The sequence below is a fragment of the Chrysemys picta genome, unplaced genomic scaffold (genome assembly GCF_011386835.1).
Source record: "Chrysemys picta bellii isolate R12L10 unplaced genomic scaffold, ASM1138683v2 scaf1068, whole genome shotgun sequence".
Lineage (NCBI taxonomy): Eukaryota > Metazoa > Chordata > Testudines > Emydidae > Chrysemys > Chrysemys picta.
The window spans coordinates 11147-22000 of NW_027053775.1; the positions used below are offsets into that span (position 1 = coordinate 11147).

Consider the following 10854-nt stretch of genomic DNA (forward strand, 5'->3'; position numbering starts at 1 on the left):
AGCCCAGAGTCACCACTTAACTAGGACAAGAAGAACTTGACTCAAGCCAGGCTCACTCTCTGCTCTGACTCTGCCTCCCCAAGAGGAACACTCCTAACCCACAGCCCCTGCAGCAGCAGATCCTACAGCCCGTCAGAGCCAGATCACCTACGCCTGGAGTCAGGAAGCTGGCGTCAGAGGTCACTTACGTCAAACTCAGGGAGGGTGATGGTGAATCTGAGCAGGGCCGTGCTGCTCTTAACGGCCCTGGCTCTCTCTCGCGGCACCCTGGACACGATCCAGTAGTTAATGTGCTGTGGGGAAAGGAGGCATTGCACTGACTGCCCTGACCAAGGATGCCCACTGGGGGCCCGGCTAGGAGGACAGACTGGAAAATGGATCTAAGAGTGAAGGTAAAATTGCCCCCACCCCTCTCATCGGGCTCACCTCCAAGATGTACTGGAGCCTGTCGGTGTCTGGGGACTCTGCCAGCAGGTTCCCCAGCATGGCGTCCAGGAGGTCTGGCAAGACCCTAGGCAGATCCTGAAAGCAAGGGAGAGCCATGGGTCAGAGTTAGGGAAACTGGGGCTAAACTTGCCACAGGATGGGAAGTGGGGTCTCTGGGAAGCACTGGTGAGACCCCCAAACACATATCCTGGCCTCTCTCCTTCACATCCCACTGCAGGCAATTAGCAAGGACTCATGGCAGGATGACAGCTGGCTCTTCAATCCATGACTTTAGCATGATCTACCTGCACTTGGGCGGTGTCCTTCTCCATACCCAGGGTGAAGACGGCGTGCAGGGCAGCTCGGAGGAGGTGGGTCTCCAGCTCTGGCTCCAGGGCAGGTGTCATGGTGCTGGCAAGAGAGAGGAGCCGGTATTAGACTGTGCAGTACGGGGATGGGACTGGCACCAACACGCAGGTGAAACTGCAGGGAAATAGGCACAGGCTGGCAAGAAGGGAAACTGAGGCACCGAGCCAGGGAATGACAAGGCCAAGGTTTCTCACACAGACAGTGGCAGGGCAGGAATAGCCCCTGTTCCCTGCACCCTGCTGCCCCTCCTGTATCTGATCCTGGGTGTGAGCCTCTCCCCAAAGCCGTTGCAATGTTACTGGAGTGAAAAGAACAGCCCAGCCAGGAGAGAGTGAACCTTCCCCGCACCTCTGCCAGAGGAGCCACCCTTGGGCGGTGACCTGGGAGTGGGAGGGGCAGTGACTCCCAGCCCTGGGCCTGAGCAGCACTGGGGTTAGGGGAACCGGACCGGAGGGTCTCGGTACCTGAGGTTGCCCACAGCAATCAGGGAGTTGGCGAGGACGGCGCCGGGTGCAGAGTTATCAGGCAGCTCCTCAATGAGCTCCTGTGAGACCCAAAGGAGACAAAGGAGCGTGTGAGATTCGGGCCTCACTGACACTTCCCAGTGAGGAGATTACACAGCCAGGGCCCCACACAACCAGCAGGATCCCCCCACCTGCCCCCCGCTCCTCCGATTCCTGCCCAATAGTGACCACTCTCCGAATTTCTCCCGTCTCTTCTCCCCAGTCTTCAGCCCCAGCAATCCATGCCCTCAGCTGCCCCTCCAGCACCAGCCATCCCCCATCCATTGGCCTGGGGAAACCCCTGCCCCTCCCATGTCTCTGTCCTCCCTCTGGGCACCGTGTCTCGCTCACCACAATCCTCTCCGCCACAGCCGCCTTGCAGCAGTGCGGCTCCAGTGTGTCCTGCCCTCTCTGCTGTGCAGCGAGACGCGGGATGGATGGCGTGCAGGAACACGAGCTGCTGGGCCTCCTCCTGCACCCACCAGGAGTGGGGTTAGGGGAGAGAGAGCCAGTTAGCCAGGGACCTCCCTGCCCCCACACAGCAGCTGCAGGACTCAGGCCTGAATGGGGGATAGTGGGGACCCGCCCATTGTCCAAATCACCCACCACTCCACCACAGGCAGGGTCAGGAACTGGGACAGTGCCTGTGGGGGGAGGAGACCCGGCTGGTGTGTGACAGACATCCTCACCTCTGGGGTCCCCGATCATGGAGGAGAAAGGTCCCCATTAGGGCTGGTGGATCATCAGGGACAAGACCCTCTGCAGGGGGTCAGGTGCTGGGAAGGGGCAGGACAGTCTCGGTTCCAGCACAGCTGGGGAACGTTCGTACCTTTTCTCCATCTTGGAGCTGCTCTCGGCTGTTATTGAGAGCAGCCTCCTCTGTGGCCACGTCCACCCATTCCTCCCCCTCGTCCCCTGAGTCCCTGGCGGTCCCTGCACCAGGGAGAGAAGGGGACAGGGTGACGCCTCCTGCCACTCGGGGGAAGGACAGGGGCACGCTGTGGCAATGTGTCCCCTTCCCACCTCCGGGACCCAGGGCAGATTGGACCCCACCCTCCCCCGTCTCAGTGATGCTTTCAGCCCCCAACTCCTTCAGGAGCCAATAGCAAAGAGACCCCCCCACGCTGTCCTGGACTCCCTGGGAGGTGCCTCCCCCCAACTGGAGCACCGAGGACCAAAGTGGCAGCATCTAGTGTCAGTGGGGTTCATGTGGCTCAGGCCAGACCCCTGGGCTGGGGATCCGCCCCCATAGCACTGATCGAGGGCCTGGGCCCAGGGTGTTCACAGCCCCGCCCTCACCTCTCCCTGAGCCCAGCCTGACTCCTCACCTGGAACAAAGCTGCGGCGCCCATCGTCCTCGCTGCTGCCCGAGTCCCAGGCACTGCTGCTGTCCCATGGGGAGCGGGCCGAGCTGCTGGTGGTGGGACAGGGATCCTCCACCTCCTGCCCTGGGGAGGCTGGAAGGTCCTCACTGACCGGGCCGGGCGATGCCTCCTGCTGGGAATCAGGGCTGGGCTCCTGGGGCTGCTGCTGCCCACACAACATGTCCCAGAGTCATTCTGCCCGGCTCCCCTCCTGCGCTGGGTCCTGCCTGCCCAGCCGCAGCCTGGCCCAGCTCCATTTCGACCTGGCCTCTCCCACCTCGGCGCCTGCGCTGGGAGCGGGTTTTCTCCGCCAGAAGACTGGGCACTTCCACCTCCTGGCCTGGCCGGGAGCTCCTTCCCCGCCAGTGGGGACGGAGGGGCCGCTCTGCTCCCGGGGAAGATGGCAGCTGCTTCCCTCAGGCTCTGGGGCCACCTGCAGAGCCTTCTTCCTGAACATCCTCAGGAGCCTGGCCACCCTGGAACCGAGCGGGAAGCGGGCGTGAGTCTGGGGTCAAGGCAACCTCTCACTAACCAGCCTGTTTGGTCCCTCCCCATCCCTGCCCCAGCCAGAGCAGCTCCTCCTCCCCCAACAGGGGTGCACGTAATGCAATCTACATGCACTGGCAGGAGTTCATTGCATGATCTGCTCCCAGCGTTCCCCCTCGTCACCTCTGGGGCTGCAATGCCCGGGGAGTCTCCTCCTTTTCCATCACTGGGCTCAGTCACTTTGGACAAGCAGCTCCCTCCTGCCGTCCCAGGCCACACTCCCCCCCAGGCTAGAGACGGAACAGAACCCAGGAGTCTCGACTTCTCCTGGGAAACCATTCCCCAGGTCAAAGTCCCGAGGCAGAGCAAGGCCAGGACCCCTGCCTTTCCCATTGATTTCCATGCTCAGCAGCTCACAGGGTCTGGCCCAGCTCAGAGATGCTCAGCCTGGGGAACGGTCTCCCACAAGGGAAGCGTTGGGAGCCCCATTCCTGGGACCTTTCCAAACACACTGGAGACGGCTCTGGAGAAGCCCCTCCCCGGTCTGAGAGCGAGGGGCTCCTGGGGGCGGTTTGCAAATCCAATCTCCTTTCTGCCTCTCCCCAGACAGACAGGGGACGCCAACGGGGAACCCTAATGCCACTCACTTGATCTGGTGATGGAGCGATGGATGGAGGATGTTCAGTATCGTCCCTCGCCCTCCTCCTCACTCCCCAAAGCCAAGGCAGGCTGGAGAGGGTGGTGGTGACCTGAGGAGTTACCCTGCCCAGCCAGCAGGCAGGGGGATAGCACTGGGCGATCGACTGGCTGTGAAAACAAGAGTCTATCTTATTGCCAAGGGACAGAGAAACTCAGCCAGCAGCAGGGGGTGCAGAACACTGGCCTAATGCGGGGGTGACAGCACCTCCGGGATCCTGACATCCTGGCACTTTACACACCTTCCTGGAGCCTCCCAACCCCCCTGGTCTGTAGGGGCTGCTACCCCAACCCTACTGATGGGAAACAGGCCTGGGGTGGGGAAGCTACTGGCTCAGGGTCACACCAAGTGTCAGAGCCAGGGATGGGACCCAGCAGTCCTTATTTCCAGGCCCCTTCACTAACCACTGCTGCACACTCCCTCCCATAGCTGGCAATTACAACCAGGCCTTCATGTCCGGTCCCCCTGCTTTGAGAGGGAGTGTGCTCCGCTGGAGTGACTGGAGCAGGGAACTGGGAGTCAGGACTCCTGGGTTCCATTGCTGGTTTCCTATTGACCTGTGGGACTTTGGGTAAGTTGCTCCCCGCTCTAGGCTCTGTCCCCAGCAGTCAAATGAGGATTTCATACTTTCCCACTATTGGAAAGTGCTGGGAGAATCCCCCAGCAAAAGCTGCTCTGACAGTGCTAAGCAGCATCTGACCATTAGAGGTTAGAGCGCACTGCCCAGGAGGAGGAGTGTTTGGTTCTGGGCTGTTGGAGTACGGGCTTTCAACCATCTGTGCACACATATTATACTAATTGCATCTAGACCACATCTCCCTAGTTTGCTTGTGAGAATGTCCTTATTAACACCAAGATGGATCACATCTACTGTTTACCCACCTCCACTAGGCCCGTAACCCTGCCAAAGAAGGAGCTAGGATTGGTTTGGAATGATTTGTTCTTGACAAGTCCATGCTCACTAGTCCTAAGAACCAAATTGTCCTGTAGGTGCTGACAAACTGATTGTTTAATAAGGAGTTCCGGTATCTTTCCAGGTATGTTAATGGATGGGAAGACGTTCTTTTTCAGGGATCTCTGACGAGAACTGGGGCACAGCACTTAGTTTGTTGAGGCCATAAAATGGAGACAGGCACCTCTTCTCTTCTCCCAGCACCCCAGATACCTAAAAGGGTGGGACTCACATCCCTCAATGGGCTTTAAAAAAGACAATGGTTACAATGTGGCCCCAACCATTTCTGGTTTCTGCAGACTAGATGTTTTAGCAAAGTTTAGAATTCCTTGGTGCTCAACACCATGAAACTCCCATTTCTCCTTTACAAAGGGCTTTAACGCCCCTTATCTCACCCAGGCTCTCGACTGCCCAAAGTTGGAGAATTGTCCCTGTTCCCATTGCAGAGCACTCCCCACGACACACACACAGAGTCCTCCTCCTGGTGGTGGGAGGGGAACAGAGGAAAGGACAAAAGAAGTAAGAGATGAAGAGAAAGGAGGGAGGGATGGAGGAAAATGTAAAACAAAAAGGACAAACCCTAATGTCCCCAGTGATTCTAAGGAACAAAATCCCAGGTGGGGAATAAAATTCGGCCACCTTAAGCTAGTGTTTTCCATGCCTAGAATTCAGCTGGTGCCAGATGCATCAGACTGAAGAGGTTCCAAACCTCTCGGAGGCTCTTACCTTCTAAACAGGGACGTCTGTTTTCTAGTAAAATCAGGAAAAAGAAAGGAGAAAACTCAAAAGAGGTTCCTCCTGGCGCTCATGTACGTGACCCCTAATACTCTCTCAGTCCTCAAAGAGAGACCTCGAGAAGGAGACTTGCTGAAGGAAAGCTACAGGGGACTCTGAGGTTTCCCTGGCCCTGCGCCCCTGTCCTGCCTGGCTGATGTCAGCATCCCTCTGTGAGGTCACCACCTCCCCTGCACCTTTGGCCAATAGGCTGAAGTCCTGCAAAAGGCCTTTGTGATGTCACTCCCACCCCCACCCCTCCCCTGCAGTGCTAATGTTCTGCTGCAGGCCAGACCCTTTGGAGGTTTGAGCTACTCCCTGTGGATCACCCCGCTCAATGAGTGTTCATTCTAGGAAGCAAGCCGGATAGACAGTAAAACATCAGAGGCTGCTCCCAATGCTACACTCGGTTTCTCAGAAATGAGTAGACTTTATGGCCGGAAGAGACAGTTAGAGCGTCTAATCTGACCCCTTGCATATCACAGGCCTCCTGTCTACCACAATAGCTACTTTTGGGGTAAACACATTCCAGAAAGGCATCTAGTCTTTATTAAATGACATCAAGAGACAGAGAATCCACCACTTTCCTTGGTAGTTTCTTCCTGTGGTCAGTCATCCTCGCTGTTGAATATTTGTGCCTTATTTGTCATAGGAATTTGTCTCTTTTCACCTTCCAGCCATTCCCAAACCTCAGCCAGCATTTGTAGCTGACAAATCTCACGAATTGTCACAGATTGCGGTGTTACTAGAGGAGGTTTTGGAATTAACTGATAAGTCACTGGGACCAGATGGCATTCACCCAAGAATTCTGAAAGAACTCAGATGTGAAATTGCGGAACTACTAATTATGGTTTGTAACCTGTCCTTTAAATCAGCTTCTGTATCCATGACTGGAAGATAGCTAATGTAACGCCAATATTTAAAAAGGGCACTATTGGTGATCCCGGCAATTACAGACCAGTAAGTCTAATGTCAGTACCGGGCAAATTAGTTGAAACAATTGTAAAGAATAAAATTGTCAGACACATAGAAGAACATAAATTGTTGGGCAAAAGTCAACATAGTTTAGGTAAAGGGAAATCATGTCTTACTAATCTATTAGAGTTCTTTGAAGGGGTCAACAAACATGTGGACAAGGGGGATCCAGTGGACATAGTGTACTTAGATTTCCAGAAAGCCTTTGACAAGGTCCCTCACCAAAGGGTCTTATGTAAATTAAGTTGTCATGGGATAAGAGGGAAGATCCTTTCATGGATTGAGAACTGGTTAAAAGACAGGGAACAAAGGGTAGGAATAAATGGTAAATTTTCAGAATGGAGAGGGGTAACTAGTGGTGTTCCCCAAGGGTCAGTCCTAGGACCAATGCTATTCAACTTATTCATAAATGATCTGGAGAAAGGGGTAAAAAGTGAGGTGGCAAAGTTTGCAGATGATACTAAAGTGCTCAAGATAGTTAAGACCAAAGCAGACTGTGAAGAACTTCAAAAAGATCTCCCAAAACTAAGTGATTGGGCAACAAAATGGCAAATGAAATTTAATGTGGACAACGTAAAGTAATGCACATTGGGAAAAATAACCCCAACTATACATACAATATGATGGGGGCTAATTTAGGAATCAGGAAAAAGATCTTGGAGTCATCGTGGATAGTTCTCTGAAGACTTCCACGCAGTGTGCAGCGGCAGTCAAAAAAGCAAACAGGATGTTAGGAATCATTAAAAAGGGGATAGAGAATAAGACGGAGAATATCTTATTGCCCTTATATAAATCCATGGTACACCCACATCTTGAATACTGTGTACAGATGTGGTCTCCTCATCTCAAAAAAATATATACTGGCATTAGAAAAGGTTCAGAGAAGGGCAATTAAAATGATTAGAGGTTTGGAAGGGGTCCCATATGAGGAGAGATTAAAGAGGCTAGGACTTTTCAGCTTGGAAAAGAGGAGACTATGGGGGGATATGATAGAGGTATATGAAATCAGAGTGATGTGAAGAAAGTGAATAAGGAAAAGTTATTTACTTGTTCCCATAATATAAGAACTCCACTAGTAACCTCCCTCCAGCCTGACAGTTCACCTTTCAGTACGACCCGTTGTAGTCTCCCCTTTAACCAATTCCTTATCCACCTTTCAATTTTCATATTGATCCTTATCTTTTCCAATTTAGCTAATAATTCCCCATGTGGAACTGTATCAAATGCCTTACTGAAATCGAGGTAAATTAGATCCACTGCGTTTCCTTTGTCTAAAAAATCTGTGACCTTCTCAAAGAAGGAGATCAGGTTGGTTTGGCACGCTCTACCTTTTGTAAAGCCATGTTGTATTTTGTCCCAATTACCATTGACCTCAATGTCCTTAACTACTTTCTCCTTCAAAACATTTTCTGAGACCTTGCATACTACAGATGTCAAACTAACAGGCCTGTAGTTACCCGGATCACTTTTTTCCCCTTTCTTAAAGCTAGGAACTATGTTAGCAATTCTCCAGTCATACGGAACAACCCCTGAGTTTACTGATTCATTAACATTTTTTGCTAATGGGCTTGCAATTTCATATGCCAGTTCCTTTAATATTCTTGGATGAAGATTATCTGGGACCCCCGATTTAGTCCCATTAAACTGTTCGAGTTTGGCTTCTAACTCAGATGTGGTAATATCTACCTCCATATCCTCATTCCCATTTGTCATCCTACCATTATCTCTAAGCTCCTCATTAGCCTCTTAAAGACTGAGGCAAAGTATTTGTTTAGATATTGGGCCATGCCTAGATTATCCTCAACCTCCACTCCATCCTCAGTGTTTAGCGGTCCCACTTCTTTCTTTGTTTTCTTCTTATTTATATGGCTATAGAACCTTTTACACCTTTTACTATTGGTTTGAATTCCCTTTGCAAGGTCCAACTCTACATGGCTTTTGGCCTTTCTCACTTTGTCCCTACATTTTCTGACCTCAGTAGGGTAGCTTTCCTTGCTGATCACTCCCATCTTCCACACCTTGTAGGCTTTCTGCTTTTTCTTAATCATCTCTCTGAGATGCTTGCTCATCCAACTTGGTCTACAACTCCTGCCTATGAATTTCCCCCCCTTTCTTGGGATGCAGGCTTCTGATAGTTTCTGCAACTTTGACTTGAAGTAATTCCAGGCCTTCTCCACCTTTAGATCCACAAGTTCTTCAGTCCAATCCACTTCCCTATCTAATTTCCTTAATTTTTTAAAGTTAGCCCTTTTGAAATCAAAAACCCTAGTCACAGATCTATTTTTGTTTACCCTTCCATTTAGTTTAAACTGAATTAGCTCATGATCGCTCAAACCAAGGCTGTCCCCTACAACCATTTCTTCTAAGAGATCCTCACTACCCACACCAAATCTAAAATGGCATCCCCTCTTGTTGGTTCTTCAACTACTTGGTGAAGGAATCCATCAGCTATCACATCTAGGAAAATCTGAGCCCTATTATATTACTAGCACTTGTCCTCCAGTCTATATCTGGGAAGTTAAAGTCTCCCATGATCACACAATTCCCATTAGTATTTACTTCATTAAAAACATTAAAGAGGTCTCTATCCCTATCCAAATCAGACTCCTGTTCTAACAGACAGCAAACCCCCCAAAGACAGGGATAGAGCCCAGAAATCGAGATGGTGGGGAAATTTCATTGAAACCGTTTCTGTCCGAAAATCCCATTCAAACTAAACCAGTTTGTTTCTTGAAATCATATCAAGTGGCATGAAAATTCTTTGCAAAAATATTTTGTTGCAAAACAAAAGCATCTTCTGTGTCACAAAAAGAACAGGAGTACGTGTTTGTCTCGTCACACACAAAGAGGAGACACTTAGATCTCAAAAATTAGATAAGATGTTTCAGTCTGAGCTAAGTAGTTGCTGCTCTTAACAATTGCAACATAATAAAATACAAATAAAATAGACTATTTCAGCCGTTCTATTATGTCCTAATCTGATCTGAGTAAACGTGATAGGACACCTCATCTTATGCACTGCTCCTAGTGACACTCTCCAATAGATCCCCATCCTCCACCTGTCGGGAGGTAGGTAGGAGCGGATTGTTATCCCTACTTGAAAGAGGGAGAAGCTAAGGCTGAGAAAGGAGAATTGACTTGTCTTAGGTCACACAGCCAGTCCGTGGCAGAGTTGGGAATAGGACCCAAGAGCCCTGATTTTCAAACTAACCATCGGATCTTGAATTTCAGACATTGAATGACCTGAATAAAGTGTTCTCAAGTGAGTTCCAGACCAGCAAGAGTTCATAGTAATTATTCAGCAAGAATTTTAGGAGAACTGGAATGGTAGAGAAAATAATGAACTGCAGAGAAGAAGCAAAATTTGTCGAACATATGACTGGTTATGACTATTTACTTGGTCTTAAAAGAAAACAACAGGGACATGAGTCTCCTCCCTGTCAATAACCCCCTGCTCAGCCAATCAGGGTAGCGACCGAGGGGCGGGAGGATGAGGGTTCTCACCAGAGAGCCCAAAGGATGGCCAAGGTCACCGCTGGGGATCACTGTCTGAGCACTATTTCAACGCCACATTTTTCGGTGGACCTCCCACAATGGGAGTTGTAGAGCACCCCCCACGACACACACACACCCCCTCCTGGTGGTGGGAGGGGAACGGGGAAAGGACAAAAGAAGTAAGAGATGAAGAGAAAGGAGGGAGGGATGGAGGAAAAGGTAAAACAAAAAGGACAAACCCTAATGTCCCCAGTAATTCTAAGGGACAAAATCCCAGGTGGGGAATAAAATTCGGCCACCTTAAGCTACTGTTTTCCATGCCTAAAATTCAGCTGGCGCCAGATGCATCAGACTGAAGAGGTTCCAAACCTCTCGGAGGCTCTTACCTTCTAAACAGGGACGTCAGTTTTCTAGTGACATCAGGAAAAAGAAAGGAGAAAACTCAAAAGAGGTTCCTCCTGGTGCTCACGTCCGTGAACCCAAATACTCTCTCAGACCTCAAAGAGAGACCTCGAGAAGGAGACTTGCTGAAGCAAAGCCACAGGGGTCTCTGAGGTTTCCCTGGCCCTGCGCCCCTGTCCTGCCTGGCTGATGTCAGCATCCCTCTGTGAGGTCACCACCTCCCCTGCACCTTTGGCCAATAGGCTGAAGTCCTGCAAAAGGCCTTTGTGATGTCACTGCCACACCCACCCCTCCCCTGCAGTGTTAATGTCCTGCCGCAGGCCAGACCCTTTGGAGGTTTGAGCTACTCCCTGTGGATCACCCCGCTCAATGAGTGTTCATTCTAGGAAGCAAGCCGGTTAGACAGTAAAA

General features: G+C 51.0%; 1 long non-coding RNA gene across 1 annotated transcript; it reads right to left on the reverse strand.

Annotated features, from left to right (window-relative positions):
- Positions 1-426: 426 nt before the first annotated feature.
- LOC135979636 (uncharacterized) lies at positions 427-1383 on the reverse strand. Its single transcript, XR_010596906.1, has 3 exons — positions 1260-1383; positions 732-837; positions 427-522 (listed from the first exon to the last, which is right to left on the reverse strand). It is a non-coding gene; the product is annotated as an uncharacterized LOC135979636 (long non-coding RNA).
- Between the last annotated feature and the right edge of the window lie 9471 nt (positions 1384-10854).